At 35.1% G+C, this 26551-nt stretch overlaps 1 pseudogene across 1 annotated transcript; it reads left to right on the forward strand.

Moving 5' to 3' along the window:
- Positions 1 to 20716: 20716 nt before the first annotated feature.
- LOC308356828 (KATNB1-like protein 1) lies at positions 20717 to 21620 on the forward strand (annotated as a pseudogene). Its single transcript has one exon. The product of its transcript is annotated as a KATNB1-like protein 1 (transcript).
- Positions 21621 to 26551: the final 4931 nt, after the last annotated feature.

Genomic DNA, 26551 nt, shown 5'->3' on the forward strand with positions numbered 1-26551 from the left:
CTTCAACCAGGTCAGTTTGACAGGCCTTGATTTTTGAATTTCATATTGGGAATCTTATTTATAACTGATATTGTGTAACTTAAAATATCCTCAGTGATGGAGAATATTCACCCTTTCATCTCCACTCCCCACATTAGCCTAACTTTACATATAATCTCTGACCATGTAATTATAGAAATGTATTTGTAAATGTGTCCACCCATGAGTATTATTATTTATTTTACAAAGAAAGATCTAAAATTTCTATGTCTTATTTTCTCACTCAGAAAAACCTTGTCAAAATCACCACGAGTCAAAAAGTTATAGCACCAATTCATTTTCTTTTTTTTTTTAAAGATTTTATTTATTTGTCATAGAGAAAGAGACAGAGAGAGAGCACAAGCAGGGGAGAGGCAGGCAGAGAGAGGAGCCAGTTCTATGCTGGGAAGGAGCCCAATGTGGGACTCGATTCCAGGACCCTGGGATCATGATTAAGCCAAAAGCAGTCAGTTAACCAACTGAGCTATGCAGGTGTCCCTAATTCATTATTTCTAATGGGATTTTTGCCGATACAAACACATGGTCTTACATTGGATGGATTTGGACAAATGTATAAACAACATGTAGCCATCATTATAATATCATACAGGTATTTTCACTGCCCTAAAATTCCTTCATTCTCTGACTATTCATCCATATCTACCCCCCCATTCCTCCCTACCCCACCCCCCAGGCCCTGGTAACCACTGACTGTTAAGTTTACTGTCTGCATAGTTTTGTCTTTTCCAGAATGTCATATAGTTGGAATCATACAGCATGTAGCCTTTCATATTGGTCCTTTCACTTAATAATATGCATTTAAATTTCAACCATGTCTTTTCATGGCTTCATAGATCATTTCTTTTTAGTGCTGAATAATAGTCTGTTGCCTATATGTCCTATAGTTTCTTACCCATTCACCTACTAAAAGACATTTTGGTTGCTTCTAAGTCTTAGCAATTATGAATAAAGCTGCTATAAATATCTGTGTGCAGATTTTGTGTGGACATAAGTTTTCAGCTCATGTGGATAAATACCAAGGATTGCAAATCCTGGATTGTACAGTAAGAATCTTTAGTTTTGTAAGAAACCACCAAACTGTCTTCCAAAGCAGCTGTATCATTTTACATTCCTACCAGCAATGGATGGGAGTTCATGTTGCTCCACATCCTTGCATCTGACGTTCTTAGTGTTCTGGATATTTGCCATTCTAATAGATATGTAGTGGGATCTTATTCTTGTTTTAATTTGCAGATTATGAGTTTTTTTAAAGCTATAGAGTAATTCTTATTTGTTTTGTATCTTCCAGAATGCTTTGATAAATCTTTGTTTGATGAATGGCTTTATCAAATTGGACCATACGAATGTTCTATCTACAATGATCAATATTTGACTTGTTTTAAATCATTTAATGAATGTTCTTAAACTGTAAGGCACTCACTTTATATAGATAGATAAAATAAAAGACACAGGCTTGTGGGAGAGTATCATGATAAGCTATATGATGAAGGTCATAGTAGAGTTTGGTTTCTGCATTTCTGGAGTGGTCATACTGGTGTCAACATGCAAAAATTGAGTAGAGATGGTTACTGAGGTTATGGCTTTCAAAAGATCAGGCTTTGGTGGTTAGAACTAACATTTCTAATTATAGGGATATGAATAAGGTGGTTTGTCCATGCTTGAGAAATAATAGCTTAATCAAAACTTTGATGTTTTTGAAATCTTAGAAAATTATGTAGTATAATTTGTATTATAATTTTTAAACTCTTCTAACTAATTATAACAGAAAGCATTCATAATTCAATTCAGATGAGGTATGAAACACTTTCTCACCATTATAGATTTACTCCAAACATAAATTGAATGCTAGTTAGGTACCTTCAGAAGTAACGTCTCTCTATATTTATGGGCATTCCAGTTTTCAAGTAGGAATATGTGTTACCAGGGAATAATATGTTGAGCTTTTAGCTCTTTGAACAAATAATTTATTATGAATTTTAAAAATTTAATAAAAATTAAGTCTGATCATTTTAATATCTCACCTACTCAATAACTGGATATCAAATATTCACACCAATGGGCTCTTCAGACCAGGTCAGCCCCTTTGTTAAGTCTCTGAGAAACACTTTGGCAAAGTGAAAAAGAGTATTTGGGCTTTGGATTAGAACACACTTCTCTGACCTTAAGGGAATTCCTTAATTTCCCTAAACCTCTCTTTCCTTATCTGTAAAATGAATAAAATATTAGTTATCTCACCTGCAAGAATTATGTGAGATACTTTGGGAGAGCCCCTTAGCAATTAGCAGTTGCTTGAGAAATGATAGGTCTTATAATTGTTGCTTCCAACTGGTTAGCAAAAATCTGAAGGGTATTATAGAATAGGTGATAATTTTTAAAAAGTCAAATGGAAAACAATAATGGAGAAGTTACTAATTTTGATCTGGGACCAAGTGCAAGGTGAGCCCAGGTTATCTTCCTGTGCTAGAAATCAAGAAAAAAAACAAAAACAAAAACAAAACCTGAGGACTAGTGGGATCATGCCAAGCAGAGCTGTCTTAGAAAGGACACCACTGGCCAATTTTAGGAAAATAAAACACCAAAGAGAATCCTGACAATAATTTATAATAATATTGAAGTTTTAAAAGATCCCTGAGTACTTAGACATAATAAGAGAGAGAAAAGAAGGGACAGGGGGCAAGAAAAACATTTATTTTTTAATCAAGGAAATATCCTAGTGAAAAATGTAGGAAGAAATGAGATAGCCATGAAATAATTGACTTGGTAAATATCATTGTGGATGTAATTATCATTGAGTAAAGGGTTTATGAGGCACAGTGTTTCAACTATCACCCCACAATTACAAAGAAAAACATGTGTCCATACAATGGTGGACAAATGATAACATTGTTAATCTAATGATAAAATTGAATGTCATTAATACTGGTAGAACTTGATATTATGTGTTTCCTTACGTGATGCAATATGGAGTAACACCACCATCTGTGTAACACCTCCCATGAAGTATTATTTCAAAAAATGTTTAGCTGCATTTAATCAAGTCTCTAAATGAAACTTACTGGTTGTAGGAAATAGAGGAACAAGTTAAATGACTCCAAAAAGAGACAGTAAGACAAATCTAGGAAGTGGGATATTTTGTAAGATGAATAACCAACTTTTTTTGGGTGACTGTTCTACCTAAACATAAACAGTAGGCATATGAGGTGTGTTACTCTTAATTGTAACCTGGATTTAAAAAAAAGAAAAAAAAGGAAGAGAAAGCCCTCTTATATTTTGCTAGTATATTGTATGTGTTATACATATATATTACATATATAATTTTACTTATGTTCTTAGGTGTAATAATGGCATTGTGGTTATGTAGAATGATGTCTTTCCCTATACAGGATATTTACTGAGGTATTCAGAGTTTAAATATCCTATTGTCTATAACTTTCCAGTGTGGGCGAATTTTAACAACTGGTGAATCTAGGTGAGTCATATATGCTGTTTATTGTACAAGCCTTTTATTTTTTTCCAAAGTTATGAAAATTTTCAAAACCTTTAAGTGAGAAAAGAAAAACATTGTAAAGTAATTGTTTCATTTTCAAGTTTTAAAATTGTAATTATTGAAAAATTGTCTTTCTTTAATCAGTTAAGATAGACATAGACAATTGTGTCATCATAGAAGAAATTAGCTCTATTTGCCAAGAAGGCAGAGAATATTAATTTCTTTTGGTGGCAAAGAGAATTCTCTCAGAGTATCTCAAGTCATTTTTTTTTTTTTCAGTAAGAAGCCACATGGAGATAAATAAGCCAGAATTAGCTTTACACTCTGGTTTGAGAGATGCCGGGAACAGCAGAAGAGCCTGCCCTTATTGTGACTGCCCTAATTTAGGAAGTGGAATTGTCTAATATGCTGCCTCTATTAGATAGAGTATCTTGTTTCTTCAGCAACAGGAATTTGATGTTCTTCCAAAATTCTTGATTCTTTCCACCATTTTGTTCCTACCAAATTACATTTATCTCCCATACTCTGTAACCTTTTATTTATTTTTTTTTCTCATTTAGCTCTTTTTCTTCTTCCCCACTTATGGCTTCTGTTGTATCATGGCATCTATGTTGCTCATTTTTCGCACATTTTTCAACTTTGGCATCTTCTGCCAATTGACTGACTATCATCTTATATATCTGGTTTGAATTCTCCCAAAGGAAAATAAAATACAAACAAGTAAGTTGATTATCACTCCTGGTTGAGCAGAACTTTTGTTCATCTATGGTCACTTACTGGCTGGGATGGCAAGCCTTGAGATACTCAGTCCTCCTGTCTTGGCTCAAGCAGGTGTGTTGGGTCACAGAAAAAGTTGTAGATGTTACCTAACAAAGCCATCTATGTGTAAAGAACACCCTAGGGGTACTACTTGGGCAGGATCTGTCATGTGAGGGTTACAGTTTCCCTGAGAATGAAGCAGTGGTGGGGCAAGAAGCTTGAGGACCATTTATAGTGCATAAAATCAGCTTTCTCTTTACATTTTGTTCACCTTGCCCAAATAGTGCTTCAAGAAAGGAGAGTATCTTTTTACAATGTGAGAATTTTATTTGCCACATAATTCATGGGTCCACCTTTCAAAGATCTAGGAGGTTGTGTTTTGAAATCTGTGAGCTTTTAGTTATTCAAGAGCTTATAATAGTCTCAGATGTCCACTGGGGAGGGAGAGGAAACACTCCTGCATTTGATAGCCCTGATCTTTCTGCCAGCTACAGCTGGGGTTGGCATGTAAGTGGTCTTGCAACATTACTTCCTTATCCTTTGCATATCTTGCATGCAGAGAACAACAAAGTGGACCATTTCTAATCTTGACAAGCAAATGAGTCATTTCTGGGGGATTTGTCATAGTCAACAAAACTTAGACAATTTATTTATCTATTTGGACTTAGAAGAGTTTCAGAGTAGTCTGCATTTTGGATTTCTGGAATACCCATTATCTAATAGGTATAAAGATGTTGGACTGCAAATAAAGTGTTTATTTTTTTCAAGTGAAAAAATCCAAAATTGGCATTCATGGATATTTGGAAATGTCACTTAATGGGGATAACACTACATTATTAAGAAATGGGTTTGGATACACCCATTAGTAATTGGGAGCTTATGGAGGGAGAGGGTAAATAACCCATGTCTGAAGGAAAGAAGTGTTTACACATGCAGTAAATCAATTTTGTAGATTGCCTGCTACCAATGATTAATTTAGCAATTTGTAATAGTAATTTCACATAATAATTTCTATACCATTAAGAGTAGATTTTAAAATAATCAATTAATCTATCCTATCTATTAATCCACCATACTAATATATCATGATTATTATAAGGATTAGAGTAAGACAATAATAGGTAAATTTAACACAACCTGTTTTGATGAGTATATATAATGTGAAAAGCATCAGGCTTGATAGAAGATGGCAGAGGAGGAGGTAAGGAGTCATAGAGCCTGGGTCTGGATCTCAGCTCATGCTCTTCGATGTTGACCCTGGCAGAATGACAACCTCTCTGAGTTTTGGTTTGTTCATCCTCAAAACAAAAATGATTCTGAGGATAATCTACCTCATAGGGTTGGTGTGAAGACTTGACAGAGCAAGCAAGGCACTTAGAGCCTGACTTTCAGTATGTAGTTAATAAATATTATCTATATGTTATTGGCAAAAAATGATACACACATGAACTCCTGGCTTATTAGGGGAAAAGAAATGTAACAAATATTATGAGGCAGAGTAAAATAAGTGCAAACAAATTATTAATGAGATTGAAAAACAGGGCGAAATTAACTCCAACTAGGGTAACCAGAGGAAACTATGGTTGTCACTTATAGAGAAGGAGGTCCTCAAAATTTTGGTAAGTCTCTATATAGTCACAACCCCCCAAAGATTGTGTATTTGCAAATGCAGACGGTGAGGCTCAGAGAGATTAAACAGCTTATGCAAAATCACACAGGAACCAGGTGGTGGGTATTAGGGAGGGCACGGATTGCATGGAGCACTGGGTGTGGCGAAAAAACAATGAATACTGTTGCGCTGAAAAGAAATAAAAATAAATAAATTTTAAAAATCACACAGGTGGGAGGCAGAAGCACATTAGGAAAGTTACATTTATCCGATTCCAGTGGTTTTCAAGAAGTTAAAAAAGTCACTTTATTTGTTTTTTTAGTTTTTTTGAGTAAAAGAGTATTAGACTTTTTCTCCCCCTAAACATTTGCTCAAGCTATAGACATGGTCCCTACTAAAGCAATTGTTTCAAGTTGTATAAGGCAGATTCCTGCAGGTAAAAAGAACAGATTTTGAGACTATGTCAATGTTTTTACAGTTTATATATTAGCTTTCCTTTTCACTTATTTTTCCAGCTCTATTGAGATATAATTGACATATAACATTGTGTAGGTTTAATTTATACTGTGTAATGATTTGATATATGTATATATTGCAAAATGATTACCATGATAAATTTAGCTGTTACATCTATCTCCTCACATAGTTAGAATTTTGTTTTAATGTGGTAAGAATTTGAAAGATCTCCTTTTGCAGTAACTTTCAAATACATGATACAGTATTGTTAAATATGGTCACCATACTGTCTGCTACATCCCCAGCATTTATTCATCGTATAATTGGAAGTCTGCACCCTCTGCACCCTCTTCATCCCTTTGCCTTGTTCCTGTCAAACTACTCTACTCCTTTTCTCCGTGGTCACATTTGCATGAGTCTGCAAGGGTAAGGCATATGAACAGATTATTTGTCAGAACTGACTTTGTGAAACCATATGGGAAAAAATCATGGGTTCCATGATTTGGTTCACATGTTTGGAAAATGTATTTAATGAAATATCATGTATGCTTAAAAACATGATTTTTCATATGACATACTTCTAGTATATCTTTAGAGAACATTTTGTAATTTATGTCTGGGGCTTCTAGGGCTGTGCAATGGCATATACTTTAATAATTCTTCCAAGAGACATTTAAGTATAGAATATATGAATGTCAATTAAGTATAGACATTTAAGTACAGAATAAGAGAGGACATTGACATTATTATTATTATTATTATTATTATTTTAATAAACCCCTGTGTAATGCTTACGAGGTGCCAGGCATCCTTCTATGTGTTTTGCAAATGTTAACACATTTAATGCTTATAACAATCATATACGTGTGGAGTAACATCATTATTTGTAGTTTATAAATTGGGTAACAGACCCACAGGCTAAGTGCAATGCAGTTCTGCCACTAACTACCCAGAGTTAGGGCAGACTTTACACTTTAAAGGCAAACAACCCCTAAACAGATTGCCCTCACTTTATTCACTAGCTGCAAGTTATGGGGTTTTGACAAATAGATACAAATTTGGGGGGTCACAGATATCAGGAAAGCCCTATATTATGGTCACAATTTTATTGTTAAGGATGCAAATCAGGACCAGTGAAATGAGGAGATACAGAGGACGAGGTTTGGCAGTGTGACAAATGTAAAGTTTCCACGTCCTTAGGACATGTCATCATCCTTGCACGTGTGCACGACTAACCAGGAAGTTCAACCAAGCTCTGATGTCCAGGGTTTTTATCATTATGTAGGCAGAAGTGATTAAATCATTGGCTTCAAAAGTGAACTCAATCTCTGGCTCTCTTTCTCTGGAGATGGGGCTAAAATTATTTTTCTCAAAGCTTCGACTAGTCCCAAGGTTTGTCCTTCCAGCATGATACAACCCACTGCCATCCTGAAACTGTTTTGGGGTCCACCCTAAGTCACTTTGGCAGAAGAGGCTCTTCACCTCAAGCAGTGTTTCTCCAATGTCTGCCTCATTCAATTCTCTTATTGAACTAATTGTATCTTATTTAATCATTATAAGAACTCTCAGGGGAAATGTTATTCCTACTTCACAGAAGACACAAAATAAGGTTCAGATAAGTTATACTTCCACTTGTATAAGGGGACTATAACCCAGGCTCTCAGTGTTTAATGGGAGTGCTCAGGGAAAACACGTTTCCCTTCACCATCAGTTGGTAGCACAGGTCACTGAAAGCACGTTAAAAAAGTTAAAATCATGGTTTTCATGTACATATAAAATGAACACATGTTAAAGATTCTTATTGAACTCATTATTATTGAGGGATCAAGGAAGAATTTATAAATACGAACAAAGTACAATAGCAGAGGTATTTATGGATCAGAAATACTGAAATGAATTTGTAAAACTGTTTTTTTTTTCTTTTTTTGGACATGGGGAGAGTTGTCTCTTCAAATAGCATAATTTATTTGCATACCCAAAGACAAGAATCATTTACATTGCCATCAGTGATCTGCCAAACGCAATGAAAAGGTCAAGGGCCTCCTCTGAATCAGATTCAGATAACAGAAGCCTGTGCTCTAAAGGAGGAGTAGTTTTACAGGGAGCACAAATGTTTGCTTATGCCATCAAATGAAGATTAATGAGGTTATCAGTTTAAGATGACTTCAGCTTCTCCTACAAATGGAAACACTTAAGAACACAATAATCCTTCAGGTTTTTAATTCTAGGATACTTTTGCCTATACCTTAATTGTAGAAATTCATGTTTGAATATGCTACTTGGCTCCCCAGAATCTTAAGTGAAATATTCCAAGAAATCTGGGGGCACTTCTAGGAATGTAGAAAGCTAAAAGAAGAAAAAGTTCTACCATTTGGGAATATTCCCTATATTTCATTAAAAAAAGTAAAACTGGCCCAGAATTGCATTTACAAGATAAAATTTTTATGAGTAGAAAATTCATATAGGACAGAGAGATAAAAATTAAAAGATCACTAATCAACCACAACTGGCTTTACAATATTACCTGCTATCAGCAAAGTAAGTATCTTTTATTTCCTGAAAAGGGTTATATAATACATTGTTCTAAAATTTGCGGTTTTAAAAATAATAATGTTTCTATCTTGAAGAGTTTTTCCTGTATGTGAACACAAACCTACTTCATTACTTTTAGCAATTGGACAGAATCCCATTGTAAGGATAAAATGTATAGACTGTAGAGGTAACAGAGCTTACCTAAAAGGGAGTAAAGAGAGGCTTTTTATTCAGAGCTTGCCACAGCAAGGGAGACATGCAGCATTGCTGGGTTTGGTAGACACCCAAAGGCTATCAGGGGAGTGGGAAGATTTATAGGGACAAAGGGAAGGCCTTGGGTGTCCACCATTTTTCTGTCCCATCCCTTCCTGTTGCTCTCAAATCCTCTTTTCCAGACACCACCACTTACCCCTATATTCTAGTTGTTTCTTCTGGAATTTGTGCATCTCCAGTGTTATAAATAATATGTGTATCCTGCCATTTTACAACTCATGAATTTTAGGGGGTATCAAATTACCAGTTGATGATGGTACCTGAGGATTGAACTCTCTTATACTGTGTTTTGTACCTTCTTCCCTCCTTTCAAGGTAGTTTCATTATTGTTAATTTTGTTTGACATTCACTGTACTTCCTTTATCTGACGATTCATGTATTTCAATAATTTGGGAAAAATTTTAGGCATCCCCTTTTTGAATGTTGCACTTTTCCATTTTCCTTATAATTCACTTAAAAAGAAAGAAAACGTGATATCTGGCACAAATTGAACCTTATAGCAGCCAAAGTGAGGAACTATCATTTGACAAACCCAAATTTTCAACCAGTGCCAGGAAGCAGCTGCATGATGCAAGGGATTATGATTGTAACATTTAAATGTAGAAATATGTATAGTCATTACTTTAAACATAAAGCTTATTTTTCCATGTAAAGACTGATTCTCTAATTCTTAAACATGGCAAATTCAGATGAAAACTTGGCTTCAGGGATGTTTGGAACTACCCTTAAATAATAAAGATATGGCCTAATGGTATTTGTTTTTAACCACAGATTTATTTTCAAAGAGAATGAAGTTCATGGGTTATGCTTTGCCTCATCTTTCACTGCGAGTGTAAAAATGTACTAGTTTCTTTGCAATCTTCTTTCCTGGAGCATTCATTTTACTATAAAATTGAATCTTCAATACGTAACAGATGGATTATTATGGCAACTACTACAGTGTCCTTAGATTTAATCATAGTGTCCTGTGTATGTCTCTGGTTCCAGCTGTGGCTTTGGAGGCTGTGGCTTCTACCTTCTCTCTCTCAATGGAAGATTCTGTGCCTCGAGGCTCTACTTTTTTGGTAGGACTTGCTGAACTCCTAGGACCTCAGAAATTGCACATGGCTATGGTTTGACTCAACATGTATGTTCTTCTGCATGATAAGTGTCATATTGTATTTATCTTCTTTGGCTTGTAGCTAGTTATTTGGGATCCAGGGTCAAAGAGAAATAGAGCTGAACAGTGGATAAAGACTTTACTCAGTACTACTTCAGTAGGGAAATGAGACTTCACAAAACTGAGCTCAATTGCGTTCTATGCAGAGGTGACTGGGTGGTGCAGAGGGAGAATGAGAGAGGGAGTAGGGACGGTGAACGAGCCGGGGCTGGAATAGAGTCAGAGTTGTGGAAAAATACCAAAAAGCAGGAAGGGGTGGTTAGGTAATGGGATTAGGCCATCTGGGTTTGCTCATTAGTGCTTTTCCGGGGGAGAAACAAACTTTTCATATTTCAGGACAGAAATTAATTTTGCAAATTGGAGCAAGACACCCAGTGAAGCTAGGCCCTTACCCTCCCACAGGGACTGGAGGCAACGCAGAACTTTGGGAGTCTGCATTTAGAAGAAATGGCTCCCAGATCGTTAAGAGAGTCCTGGGTCATAGAAGGTACATCTCACAGGGGCAGAGGAGGGATTTACAGTTGCAATTTCTTTAAGTAAATGCTTCTAAGAAAAGTGAGGTTAGAGCCCCAGAGTCAGGTTTGGGCTGGAACAAACAGTAAATTTTCCTGGCATTTTGAGCCTCCTTAGGCAGTCATTTAAGGGACAGGGCTGAGAGCTGTGGTTTTTGCAGACAAGGCTGAGGTCCATTTGCAAGAGAGTTCAGAGGAGCCTCAATAAAGTTTGGTCAAGGAAAGAATCTGTCACAAGCAAGTCTAACGATGAAGAATGTGTGCTCTCAAATGAGTGCCAGTGCAGAGACTGTCTTAGCAGGAACTTAAGCCTCAGCCATCTTTGCCGATTATGCCGTCAGAAAAATGCTCTGCTATGCCCACATTGTCAAAACGCTCTTAAACACAGGTATCCAATGTGTAGCTTCTGCTCAGTAATAAATAAAAGTCCTTAGTTCATAAAGCAAAAAAAAAGTTTTATTTTTTTTTCCTTCTTCTAGGTGAAGTTCTTACAGATACTGGGTTTTGAATACAATACCATTTTAAAACATTTTTATCAGTTTTATTTTCCTGCATTATATCATTTTTTATCACTGTTCTATGAACGTGCTAAGTCTAAAGAATTAAGGTTAAAATACACTGGGAAAAATATATTCTTATCTCACATGCCTATTCCTTGAATGACTCAGTACCTTTTCCTTACTTCATTTTTTCCCCTTAAATAAATTTTCTTTTTTCCAGTGTCTACTGATCTCTAACACATCTCAAAACATAGGTCAATTTCTGATTCCTCAATGACCTCTATTTTCTTTGTTATAAGTGACACCTTCCTCTAGACTTGGGTATATTTTTATTTATACTTCTATCATTAAACATACACATGCTGCCATCTATTAAAATAAATTTTATACACTACTTATCTCCTCATTCAGAATGAAATGTGTTGAGCCTGGATCATCTGTCAGTCATTTTCGTACTCTGTTCAATTTAGTAAACATATTACTTTTTTCTACAACATTCTAGAGACAACTGTAACCATTGGAACTATGAAGACGAACAATCTAAAATCTATTTCTTTTTTTTTCTTAACATATAATGTATTATTTGCCCCAGGGCTACAGGTCTGTGAATCATCAGGCTTACAGACTAAAATCCATTTCTTCAAGGAGGATTAAATATTACGTCATTTTTGAGGAGAGAAAAGACATAGCAGAACTATCAGTTTCAGCATAATTTTTAAAGTCAACTTTGGGTAAAAACTTTTCGCAGAAGATGTGAGGCCTCAGTTAAGTATTGAGTGATGTATTTTATCCTTGGCAAATAAGAAGGTTGAAAAAAACGAGATATGCTTATAGGCATGAGAAATGATGTCCAGGCATGAACAATGCAAATTACAGTATAAAGTTGTATTCTTCTAAGGAGTCAGATGACCCTCAAATGAGCTTATTAGAAAATGTCTTTAGCACCAATTAAAGGTGATACATAGGACTTCCTGTTTCAGCTCTGGCATGAAAAAGCTTGAAAATCTTCACTATCTTCCTTACAGCAAGAAAAGTCTGGCCAAAACAAAAATCAATACATTCTTTTGGATATGTCAGAGAACTAAGGTCACTAGGCAGACTCCCATCCCCAAACTAGAAATACCCACACATTGAAAAATACAGAGCTTCAAAAATTTGCTTATATGGAGCAGAAGCTGCTTGAATCCTAACTGGTAGGGATATTCAATGCCCATTTTTTCCCCTAAGTTTTTAAAGGCTAAATATAGGTGAGCATAGGAATGAGAAACTACCAGGGAAACAATGTGAGGCTGTTCCCATACTTCAGTGGACAGATTTTCCCTGTGAACAACCCAGAAATATGTCCTCTTGATTCTGGAAGTAAGATGGGAAGAGTAACTACTGTGAGATATGCCCAGAGTCTTTTGGATAAAAGACCTAATCTCTAGGAGAAAACACAACCCTCCCCCCCACACCCGCCCCAAAAAAAACAAACAAAAATCTAAAAAACCAAAAAACCACATTCCCAGAGTGTAATTCTGAAACCATACCTGAGTTGAGGAAAGAGAAATTCTCACCGTCCAGCCCCTTCCAGTCTTCTTGTCTCACCTAATGTGGGAGAGGTGTACTGACCACAGAAGACAGGGATCCGAGGAAATCCATGAAGATTGCTGCAGCCAAGAGATAGAGAAAAGGTGGAAAAAGTTTGTGAAGAATTAATATAAGGGACCATCACTAACATGGACTTAGGAAGCTAGAGGGAGAGTCTGATAGGGAAGACTTACCATTCTATGTAAAATACAGCAAGATTTAGAGTTAGAGACCCCTAACCAAAGAATCTCAACAGGAAAGTATCATCAGTTACATGTCCCAAAGGGAAAGATATACATTGCATTTTCTACAAGACACCAGCCATCCCCTCTCCAACTCAGTGAATGAAAAACCCTCATCACCCTAGGGGAACTCTTGCTTTTCTCAATGGAAATTTGTTCAAAACAATGCCTCCCAACTGCCCCCTTCTTCTCCATAAAATAATGTTCTTCTCCTTTGTGTGCTGTACTTGCCTATGGTTTTGTCATAGCTTATGTGTCCCAGATAACAATTCTCTGTTATGCCCAAATAAACCCATTTTTGCTGGTAAAATAACTGGCAGTTTTATTTTAAGGTTAATGAACTGTATAACTGGAGAAACTTATGAAGTTCACAGTGCTAAGATGCCCCCCCAAAATAAAACCTGGTGTATATATATATATATATATATATTTTTAAAGATTTTACTTATTTATTTGACAGCCAGAGATCACAAGTAGGCAGAGAGGCAAGCAGAGAGATAGAGGAGGAAGCAGGCTCCCCACTGAGCAGAGAGCCCAATGTGGGGCTCGATCCCAGGACCCTGAGATCATGACCTGAGCCGAAGGCAGAGGCTTTAGCCCACTGAGCTATATATATATTTTTTTATATATATTTTTTAAACACGATATTTAATAAGAAGATTATAGAACGGTCCCTTTCCTCAGATCTTATCATCAAACCAATACAGCTTCAATATAATAAATTCAACTGAATTCAAACAAGAGGGACTACAAGACACAGACTGACTCTGAGGGGGTGATACATAGAGAAACCAAAGTCCAGAGAAAACAACAAAAACAAAGAGAATATAGAGGAATTTGAAGACTTTGGCATTTCTTCTACAGTAAATATTTTAAAAAGCCAAAACCCTAACCAGTTTAACATAAATCCTTACACTGAAATCCTCTTTCCCTCAATTCAGTTTTTATTAACCAATACATCATGTCCAACTTTCAACAAAAAATTGCAAGGCATGTCTAAGGCAAGAAAAAGCAGATTCTGAAAGAAGCAATGATCTGAACCAGACTCAAAGATGGCATAGATGGAATTAATAGACGTGAAATTTAAAATAACAGTGGTTAATATGTGAAGAGCTCAAATGGCGAAATAAGTGTCTTACAAAAATGGTTACATTGAGGGAAGCAGAGAGATGGATACTTTAAGACAGTATCTAAAAGAAATGCTAGAAATAGGAAAGGTAGCCTCAGAAATGAGGGGTTCATCAGTGGACTCAGCACAACTCAGGAAGGAATCAATGAGCTTCAAGTTAAATCAAAATAAACTGACAAAAATGAAGTGTAAACATGGAAAAAGAAAAACAATAACACACCCAAGACACTGTGGGACAATATTAAAATGTGTATTATACATGTAACTGTAATGTCAAATGAGAAGAGAGAACAAAATTTTAAAAAAAGAAATATTTGAAGCAATAATGGCTGAAACTTACAACATTATTAATATGCCAAATCATAGCTCTAGATTGATCTGAGAATATCCACCCGAATAAAACAAAACAAAATAAAGCAATCTGTCAAACACCCATACCTAGACATATTACATTCAAACTAGAGAAAATCTAAGACAGGCAGACCTTTCTTAGGAAAAAAAGAACCTAAATTCTTGAGGAACAATGGTAAGTATTATGTGGATTTCTCATATAAAATTATGCATGCAAGAAGAGGGTGAGATGGAATACTAGTGTATTGCCAGAAAACTCCATGAACCTAGATTTCTACACCAGAAATCAACCTTCAAAGAAGGAGAATAAATACTTTCTTTTTTTTTTTTAATTTTATTTAGTTACTTGATGGGGATAGAGAGAGAGAGATCACAAGCTGGCAGAGTAGCAGGTAGAGGGAGAGGGAGAAGCAAGTTCCCTGTTGAGCAAGGAGCCCGACATGGGGCTCGATCCTAGGACCCTGGGATCATGACCTGAGCCAAAGGCAGTTGCTTAACCAACTGAGTCACTAACTAAGGGAATCCACCGCCAGCAACCTGCTCTGTAAAGAAATACTGAAAGAAAATTTTTAAGCATGAAGATGTTAAAGAAATTTGGATCTACACAAAGAAAATGTGAGACATTTCCCAAAATAAAGTAAGCATTGCTAAGAGTCACTCAAAACAGTCACAAAGTTATTGAGGAAGTAGGGTTTATGTGGGTCTCCTGTTTCAATTAACAAAACACCAAGAACTTCCAATTTTTGTCAATTTCAGCTTCACCACCTGTTAAAACACATCTTCCTATTTTGGACTGAAATAGATAATGAAACAATGATTAGCTAAATAACCAATCACATATAGTCAGCTTAAAATCTGCCAGCAGCAATCATAATTCTTACAACACAAACTTATATAACCTTGTGGGATTCTTTTGGCTTTATAAGCCTGCACTTTCTGCTTGCAACTTGGAGCACACTTTTGATTTCAGATGACTGTCTGCTGGTGTGCAATCCCTATAGGCCCAAATAAACACTTTCAGTTGCTTTATAGCCTCACTGTCTCCTTGGAGACAGAATGGAATGGAGAAAGAATCAAACAGGGTGAGGTAGAATCTTTTTTTTTTTATCCTTAACTGATCTAAAATGTAACTGTTTACTTAAGGTAATAACAGTAAAAATGTATTTAGTAAAATAGCATAGGGATAAGTGAAGTGTTGTAAGAGGCAGGAGAGTGGAATTTGGAACACTCTGTTACCAGGTATCCATAGTACTTGGGAAGTGGTGCTGCTATTTGAAAATGAACTTAGATTAGTTTAAATGTGTGCTGTAAACGCTAGGGTAAACACACACACACAAAGTATAATTGAAATGCTTTCTAAGAGAGGAGATAAAGTGTAGTCATATAAAACGCTCATTAATAGCAGAGAAAGAAGAACAATAAGAGAAGAAACAAAGACCAAATGTCTATTGATAGAAAGCAGTTACAGACATGGACATTAATTCAACTATATAAACTATACAAATAAACACTTTTAATGTGAATGATATAAATACATCAGGGAAAAGATAAAGATTGTCATCATCATGGATTAAAAACAAACAAATAAATAAAAATACCACCTAAGGCTCAACTACCATGCTACCTACAAAGAAAAACACACTTTAAGTATCAAGACTCAGACACACTATAGTAAAGGGATGGAGAAAATACACCATGCAATCACTAATAGAAAGAAAACTAGGGTTTTTACTGCAGGTAGAAATACTCCAGAAAAGGGAAAATGAACAAGAACAAAGAAGACAAAATGATGCTAAACTGTATGCACTTGGCAGAAGAATGTAAGATAACTGAGACAAAACCTGATGAAACTTATGGAAGAAATAGACAAATCCAGGGGCGCCTGGGTGGCTCGGTTGGTTCAGCATCTGCCTCAGGTCATGATCTTGGGATCCCGAGGTCGAGGCCTGCATGGGGCTCCCTGCTCAGCAGTGTGTCTGTTTCCCTCTCCCCTAGCTTGTGTTCTCTCTCTCTCTCTCTCTCTCTCTCTCAAATAAATAAATAAAATCTTAAAAATAAATAGACAAATCCAGTCCTATAGCTGAAGACTTAACATGTTTTGTCAGTAACTGATAGATTAATCAAGCAAAAAATCAAGAGAGATATAGATGACATGAAGAATGTCATACAGATGACATGATCAGTTTGACAGAATTCATATCTATAAAGTATTTCATCCAATAAGAGTAGAATACACATTCTTCAAAAGCTTGCTAGAAACATTCATTGAGATAGACCACATTCAGGACCATCAAACACATTTTAACAAATTTAAAAGGAAATAGAGGGACGCCTGGGTGGCTCAGTTGGTTGGGCGGCTGCCTTCGGCTCAGGTCATGATCCCAGCATCCTGGGATCGAGTCCCACATCGGGCTCCTTGCTCAGCAGGGAGCCTGCTTCTCCCTCTGCCTCTGCCTACCACTCTGTCTGCCTGTGCTCGCTCGCGCTCTCTCTCTCTCTAACAAATAAATAAATTAAAAAAAAATAAAAGGAAATAGAAAACATGCAAAGTATGTTCTTAGACCACAATGAAGTTAATTTAGAAATCAATAATGAAAACATGGTTGGAAAATCTCAAATATTTCAAAAAATAAATAGCACACTCCTAAATGACATATGAATTAAAAATATGTCTCAAAAGAAATTGAAAAGATACTTTAAACTAAATGAAAAATAATGAAATTTAGTGAAATGTGTAGGATTCAGCAAAAACAGTACTTAGAGGGAAATTTATAGCATTAAATGTCTATATCAGAAAAGAAACAAAGTGCTCTAAAATTTATAACCTTGCTTCTACCTTAGGAAACTAGGGGGTGGGGAAAGTTAAGCCCAAAGGAAGAAAGGAAGCAAAAGAAAAATATAGAATAACACTAGAGAAGAGACCAATCAGCTTAAAAACAGAAAAATAGGGGAAATCAACAAATCCAAAAGCTAATTCTTTGAAAAGATGCAATAACTGATAGATTTCTATCATGTCTTGCCCTGGGAAAAAAGATGAGAGGCACATCACTCCTATTAGAAATTAAATAGAGGTCAAGACCACTGATTTCATGGGCCTGAAAAGATAATAAGAAATGTACAAATAGTTTCACACCCATAAATTTGATAACTTAGATAAAATGAGCAAATACTTTCAAGATACAACCAAAACTCATGTGTGGATAAATAGATCATCTCAAAAGGCCTATAACTATTAAATTAATTTTAAAACCATAAACAAAAACTTTCCAAAAGAGAAGGCACCTGGACCAAAACATTTCCAGTTCCACTGGGGACTTCTACCAAACATTTGAGGAAAACATATGACTTCTCCATAATCACTTTTAGAAATAGAGGCTGAGGGAACACTTACTAACTCATTCTATTAGTTCATTATACTAATATCAAAATCAGACAAGAGCATTGGTAGAAAAGGAAAGTTAAAGAATAACGTATCTCGGGGTGCCTGGGTGGCTCAGTGGGTTAGGGCCTCTGCTCGGGTCATGATCCCAGAGTCCTGGGATCGAGCCCTGCGTCGGGCTCTCTGCTCAGCAGAGAGCCTGCTTCCCTTCCTCTCTCTGCCTACTTGTTATCTCTGTCAAATAAATAAATAAATAAATAAATAAGAATAATGTATCTCATGAATTTTTTTGCAAAAATCTTCAAACAAATATTAGCAAATCTCATCTAACAATCTATAAAAAGTATTATATGATGAGGCATGATTCATTCTAAGTATAGAAAGCTGATTTAACATTTACAAATCAAGTAATGTAATATACCTAAAAAATCATATGTTCATATCACTAGATGCAGGAAATACCTTAAACACCCAACTCCCTATTATGTTAAAAACTCTCCTCCAACTAAAAGAGAACTTCCTCAGCTTGGTAGAACAAAACATCACAAAACAAAACAAAACGAGCAAACAAACAAACAAACAAACCAGGCACCAAACAGGTAAGAAAAATCTATTGTTAATCAAGAGAAACTAGATTCTTTACCCTATTTTTGGGTTGTTTTATACGGGTTAACTCAGCTGTTTTCCCTTTAGGGGATAAAATGTTTCCCCACACTGGGTTTGTATAGACACATGCCTTTTTTCCATAGCGGTTAACTTAGAAAAAAAAAAAACTTTTGATATACTTTCCTCTCCAAATTGCCTTTTTTCAAATTAACTTCCTTCATTCTTATTGATTCTAAATAATAGACTTGCGTTACGTTATTAAAGTACTTCTTTTTCCCGTAGGCTTAAACAAGGAAATATTCTTAGACTTCTTCTAATATCTCAAACAGACTTATTTCTCCCATTCTCCACCAACTCTCATCTCACTTTTGCACATTTCAAAGGACTATGTAATAAGTTTAAAAATGGAATGGTGGTTTAGATGGGATAAGTTACTGCTAGGATGGCTCTCGGTCAAAGGATAAAAGACAACTAACTAATCCAAGTGCTGCTTAAATATCCCTTTGGTCAATAACCTCCTGGAGTATGAGCAGCATCTTTGCTAAAATAAAAGGACTGAATAAGATCATTCACATCCCTCCACTTCCTGGATACCTCTGTGAGCTTTCCCATACCTACAGTAAGAGTCAGTGGCAAATAGTAAACGTTTTAGGTTTTCTGACCAATTACTCTCTAGCACAACTACTCAATTCTGTTGTAGTAGTAGGGAAGCAGTCACAGACAATACATAAACGAAGAGTGTGCTTGTTCAATAAAACTTTATTTACAGTCACAAGTCTGGCAGGACTTGACCCCAGGGGCTGCAGTTTGCTGACCTCAGAACTGGAAGATAAAATAAAAACACTTTAATGGGCATATAAGGTTTTTTAGAACCTTTTTAGAAGTGCGGACTTCTTTTTGCCTCATTTTACACCAATCCCCTCCTTGCTTTTTTTTTTTTTTTAAGGGTTATTTAACTCTATTCTCTGTATATACTATGTACTATGCCATTTAAAATTCCTTCAGAATAAGAGGTTATTTTCCCCTTTTTTCCAACCTATTGGATTTTTATTTACATTTCTGAAAGATCTGATGTGTGTGTGTATATATATATACACACACACATTCATGTCTATAGGAAGTTTGCCGGTTTGACCCTCTTAGATAGGAATTACTTTTAGGTGACCAACCATCCTAGCTTACTCATGACTGAGAGTTTTCCTAGTACTTGCACATTTAATACCCAAACCGACACAGTCAAGGAAAACCTGGCCAGTTGGCCACTCTGCCATTTTACCTTTGGATCTCTTAAATATTTAAATTTAATATTCCAGATTTTACAATTTTAGATTTTACCACAACTAGGATAATACCAAATTATAACACATATACTATTTTCTATATATTTTCTATGATAATAAATTCTATAACAGTAAGTTATTATTTGTGTTTTATTGTCCTTAAATATTATATAGTTTCTAAATGTTGAGGGAAAGTATGTATATACATATATATGACATTATATATATATATTATACATATATATAGCTTTAGAATGCAGTTAAGAGCAAGAGTGGAAAGCATGAAGGAAGGAGGGAGAAAGAAAGGAAGGGATATCTCTATGTAAACGGACTATAAATGAAATACAATTTCCATTTTAATAATCAAATAAGATTTATAGTAAAAAATATAAAATTGACCTTGTAAAATGTAAAGAAAGACTCTGGTACTTTTGGCTATAAGGAATTAAAGTAATATTGACAGAAGAATATGAAGATATGTTATTTCTTGCTATTATTGGAACATAAATATAAATATTAAATAGTGGTCTCCTTGATTGCATACTAAAATGCCAAGCTCAAAATCTTCACCTCTCAAATACTCTTGTGTTACCAAAAGATTAAAACATGATCAAGAAATAAATGCTAAAATGTAACTCGAGAGAGTTTACAAAACTTGAATGGGAAGAAGTTTTAAAAATACATATTTGTTGGCGCGCGCGGCTGCGTTTGAACGGCTCGGAGTGGGGCTCGGCCCGGAGCCGAGGGACCTTCTGGGCTACCGGGCGCAGTTGGTTCGTGCCGGGGCTGGGCTGAGGCGCCGCGCGACCATGAGGCGCCGGGATTTAAGAGATTATGGCATCTGAAGCCCACAATGTTAAAAAACGAGGCTTTTGTAATAATATTGAGGATCATTCCACTGATCTAGAAAAAGGATCTCTAATTTTACTAACATGAAGGAGGTTAAGAAATCTCCAACAAGGTTGGCTGCTGACACACATAGGACAGTTGGACAAGCTGCGAAAAGCCCAGATAAACCGCGTAAGGTGATCTATCGCCGAAAGAAAGTGCATCATCATTTTCCAAATCCTTGTTACAGAAAACAACAGTCCCCTAGAAGTGGGGGCTGTGACATGGCAAATAAAGAAAATGAACTGGCTCGTGCAGGTCACCTGCCTGAAAAATTACGCCGTGATCCTCGGACAGACTTGATTAACTCCGGTGATCTGGTTCTCCACAGACGGAAAGCCCATCATCAAAATACAGTGGGGTTTTTTCTGAGGTTTCTCAGGACCATGAAACGATGGCACAGGTTTTGTTCAGCAGGAATTTGAGATTGAATGTAGCTTTAACATTCTGGAGAAACAGAAGTATAAGTGAACTTGGAGCTTATTTGGTGAGGATAGAAGACCTTGGAGTTGTTGTGGATTGCCTTCCTGTGCTCACCAAGAGTTTACAGGAAGAAAAACAACACATCTCACTTGGCTGCTGTGTAGATTTGTTGCCTCTAGTAAAGTGCTTACTTAAAAGCAAGTTTGAAGAATATATAATAGTTGGTTTAAACTGGCTTCAAGCAGTCATAAAAAGGTGGTGGTCTGAACTGTCATCCAAAACAGAAATTATAAATGATGGAAATATTCATATTTTAAAACAACAATTAAGTGGATTATGGGAACAAGAAAACCATCTTACTTTGGTCCCAGGATATACTGGTAATATAGTCAAGGATGTAGATGCTTATTTATTACAGTTGCATTGAGAGACTTCATCTACTAAAGAGCATTTGATTATTCAAAAAGTCCCCAGACTAGATTTCCAAAAAAAAAAAAAAAAAAAAAGAAAGAAAGAAAGAAAGGAAGGAAGAAGTAAGTCTCACCTGAGAACTGTGTACTGTGGAAGAGATCAAAACCTTTTTTTTTTTTTTTTTTTTTACTTTAAAAAGCCACATACGAAACCACTAATGAAACCCTAGCAATCTACTTCACATTGAAGTGGATAAATTTCCAAAAGGAGCAGCTTCAACTTCAAAGAGATGAAAATGCACTGTGAAGATTGCTTGCCTTTGCTGCATTTGGGTTTTATATGGTTATTTGGTAACATTGTTTAAGAACTACTGGGTCTTAATGCAGTCCTGCATAAGAATATAATTTATACTATGTCAGAAAGAAGACAGGACTTATTACTAGGAATCACAAAAACCAATCATCGTGACTTTTGTGAAGATTGTTTTTATAAGAAAACACTTAAACGTGTGCAGCTATTTTCTTATTTTGAAAAGACTTTGCAAGTTTAAAATGTCATAGCAAATAATCAATACTAAAAATTTGTCCACACTGAGATACTGTGTATACAAAATGCCTTAATTATTAATAAGCCAATGTGTATGATACCAATATCTGTTTAAAAAAATTAAAAGCAACCATGCTTCTGGCATGATACGATCATGGAATTAAATCAGGGGTTTCCGCTCATGTAAAATGTTGTTGTTAAAACTATTCCATACCATTTTTAAAACTTGAGAATATTTTTAGTATCTCTGATTTTTCTTTTTGCCAGAATCATTGTGTCATGTAGGTATGTGTTATTACTATATAAAAGAAAAAGGTGAATATGTATTTCTATGACTGCTGAACTAGAAATGTCCACGGATTTGGCTAATTTATATTCACTTTTTATTGTATATAGAATCCTAATATTTTCAGTTCTGTATCATTTAAGCTTTCTTCATTTGAGTAAATTCACTAAATATTTCTTAAAAAAACCATATTTGTTGCTAAACGATTGTCCTTTTGTCATGTTCAATTAATTCCAATTTTATATAGTATTATAACTTCAACCAGCAGTAGATCTAACAGATGTCTTAACAGTGAATAGATAGAAATAATGTATACAATTAAATTTGGTGAGAAATAAGTGGCCTTTTTTATGATATTTCAAATGAAGGCAACTGCTTCTTTTCCTGAGGATATCATTTATTTCTGTTATTAAATCAGTGAAAAACGAATATAGATTTAGCTTGAGAGGGAGCGGTTCCTGGTCTTTTCTAGCTTGGTATTTTTCTTCTGTTTTCTGTATTTGTGAGTCAGTATGCTGACTTCTGTCCCAAGTCGTCTTGTCAGTGGTCATTGAAGGTACTTATTAAATAGTAAATATGTCTTAGATTTTTTTTGAATTCTTAATCAAAATTTATATTGGAGCAAACTCTAATTTATGGCAGTGATTTGGGATGCTAAAATCCCTGGTCTAAGATCTGGTTATAAATAGTCTTCATTATAACTTTATTTAGCCACTTGGCCACTGGTTCTATCAACAGTATTCTGAATCACGAAAGAGAAATTGAAATCTAGGACCTGTGTGAGTGCTTCAGAGTGAACCACGTGACCAAAGACTCTAACAATCCTATTACACAGACGCTGTTATCCACGCTCTTTTCACTAGCTGCCTCATGAGCTGTTTGTAGGGGAGGACTACTAAATCTGCTCATCGGCCAGAACTTTTTGGGCCTGATGATTTCCCCAAAATATTTGTTCTTTCCATTAAATTAAATTTAATGGAATTCTTTAAATTAAGCATGCTAATAGAATTTTTTGAAATATGGTACTATGTGCCAAAATCTTAGGCTTAAACTCTCTTGAGAATATATCATCAGATGATAATTCCAATGAAGACATTATATTGGAAATTGTATTAGAAGTCACACTAATAAAAATTGAAACATTTTTAAATCAACTTAAATTTTATGTAGATTAATCTAAATCATAGTCTACTGAGTAAGAAAAACACTTTTTTTTTTAAATCTTAGCTCTTCTAGTGGGTGAGTGGTGTTAGATAATTGTGGTTTTAAATTGTGTTTCCCTGATAACTCTGATAACTAATCATGTCACACAATTTATTTGCTTATTGTATATCTTCTTGTCAATGTTCTCAGGTTTTGGGTATATTTATCTTTACTCATTTAGGTTGCAGGAGATCTTTATGTATGATGGATGTCTCTATCTCTACCTTTACCTCTATCATCTCTATTCTCTATCTGTAATCTATATCGATAACTATCTGTAGCGTCTGCACTATATATCTGTAGCTACACATTTTTTTTTTTTCTAGTCTGTGGCTTGCAGTTGATGAATTTCACTTCACAGTGTTTTATCTTATGGTCAGTGCTTTCTGTGTCCTAAAACAAAACAGAAGAACTTCTAGAAGTCTTAAAGTTTTAGCTTTTATGCTTAGTTCTATCATACATTTGAATTAATTTTTGTGTAGACTATGAAAAACTTAAGGTCATTTTCTTCTTGTTCCATAGAAATGTCCCATTGTTTCAGTACCATTTGATAAAAAGTGTTTTGTTTGTTTTGGAATCTTTGTGGGAAAAGAAGCCTAATTCTAGACTCTCTAATATTTTCCATCAACTTACTTGTGTATCTTCACATCGATAACACACTTTCTTGATCATTCCACTTTAAGTGTTAAAATCAGTTAATGTAAAGTTTTTTTCTTTTTAAATACTGCATTGGATATCCTAGGGTTTTTGGATTTCCTTATACACTTTAGAATCTTTTGTAAATATATACATTATACTGTCATTTCAATTAGGGATTTTATTTAATATATAATTGGGGAGGTATTTTGTCTACAGTCAATATATAAACATTTTACATATGTCTATATGTCTCTATATATATATATATCTTTATGAATTTCTTCCAGCTTTAATTTGTAAATATCAAAAACTATGTCTTGCACATATCTTTAAATTATCTTTATTTTACTTTTCTGATATTGTTAGTGATATTCTTGCATTTTATTTTCTAATTTTTCATATACAATTGAATTTTGGATTTGAGGATTTAGTTTATTTTCTGAAATAATTAGTGCAAAATTAACACTATTTCTTGCAATAATTAGCATTATTTAAGTAGTTGCTAAAACTCACCACTAAAGCAATGTGAACCTGGAGTTTTCTTTGTTAGGAGTCTGTTTTTTTTTTTTTTTTTCTTTTTAATACAAACTTTATTTCCTTCAGAGATATACTCATAAAGGTTTTTATTTCTTCTTGTGTCAGTTTTAATAAACTTTTTATTTGAGAAATTTTTGACTTCTATGCAGTACAACTATATTTCAGTATAGAAATCTGAATGCAACTTAGGACTTCTATTTCAATTGATATTAAGAAGGTCTTTGGAAAATTGGGCTAGTTTATATTCTATTTATTAGTCCTGCCTGGGGTGGAACCAGTGCTAATGCTTTTATTGACTGTCAATATACATAAAACTATAACTTTGATATAGCTCAACAGAATTCAAAATTGAATTGTTGAATAAAGCAATGGCATTAAGTATTTTGTGATTTTTTAAAAATCACCATAATTATCTTAGAGTCACATGGTAGTCTCTCCTCCAAAGAACTTTAAATATGCTCCTAGTCATTAAGTAGCAGGTTTTTAACACATGGATATCAGGCAGTCAAATATCAAGTACCCCACTAACATTATGTGTAAATCCTTAACCAATATTTCTTTAATTTTCTCATCCTGTGTGGTGATGGATTTAATATGAGTGTCCAAATTAAACACACACATACACAATACTAAAGACATCCTTAGATTAGTATTTGAGAGAAATCACTATGACTGTCATTTGTCTACGTTTTTGTTTCTCTTCCTAATTCCTGCACAAAAAGATCAGTAGAGCTATTTATTTCTTCTGGCATAATGCTATAATCCTGGATCCCAGAAAGAAGTTCCTAAATTGCCAGGATGCCCTCTTGACATCTTTCAGGTCAGAATTGTAAAGGATCATTGACATTTATTAAACTGAGGCACCATCTGTTTTGACTAGAATTAAATACAGAAAACAAAGAATACATATTTGTTTTGTTCTCACTCCCTTTCTTCTTCCCTCTGTTTTTTTCTCAAGTTTGGAAGTGCCTTCTTTAAGGAGGCATCAATATTTCAAATATTGTGTCTCAAAGATTAAGAAATATGTCTAATGGGACACTGTAAACGTAACTGGTTCAAGGCTGGTTCTGAACGGCATAAGAGTAAAGTAAAATTTGTTTGTATCTCAACATGTCTGGATATTTGACATCTAAGTGGTTATGGTCTCAAATGGGGCATGGATTTAAGAATAACATTAGTGTCCTGCTTACCTCAAATAATAAGAGGTTGTCATCTCCATGAAAAAATAGACGGCATGTGCAGTAGAGTAGCATCATCTAGATGATGTTGTCAGGCAGCCCTTGACTGAGCTGTAGAGATCCTCAGAAACCAAAATAAGGGGGAGTTTATATGAGTCTTAATGTCAGAATAGTCTTTGAAGTTGCAAAAAAATATTTCTCATTATAAAAACAACTTAATAAAAGGAATTGAGCTAACTGAACTAAAGATTAACTTAAAACTTTTACTTTGGTGGAAGATCACTCCATGCATATTAAAAAGCCAGAAATACTTGTTTCATGAAATTTCTTCTGTGGGAGGAAAATGAGGTATATTTGGGATGATTTACCACATCCATGGCTTAGGGTGTAAAAACCTCTGTGCAGATGCTGAGATTCATGCTCAGGAATCAGCTTTCATAGTGAACCAAGCCTTCAATCCCTGATAGCATGGGATACTACAGCAACTACTATAGAGACCTGGGCTGTAGTGTGGGTGGGATTGTGGCAGCTCCTGCAGATGGGGCTGTGGCTGTGGTT

The sequence above is a fragment of the Martes martes genome, assembly GCF_963455335.1.
Source record: "Martes martes genome assembly, chromosome: 16".
In the NCBI taxonomy this organism is placed as follows: domain Eukaryota; kingdom Metazoa; phylum Chordata; class Mammalia; order Carnivora; family Mustelidae; genus Martes; species Martes martes.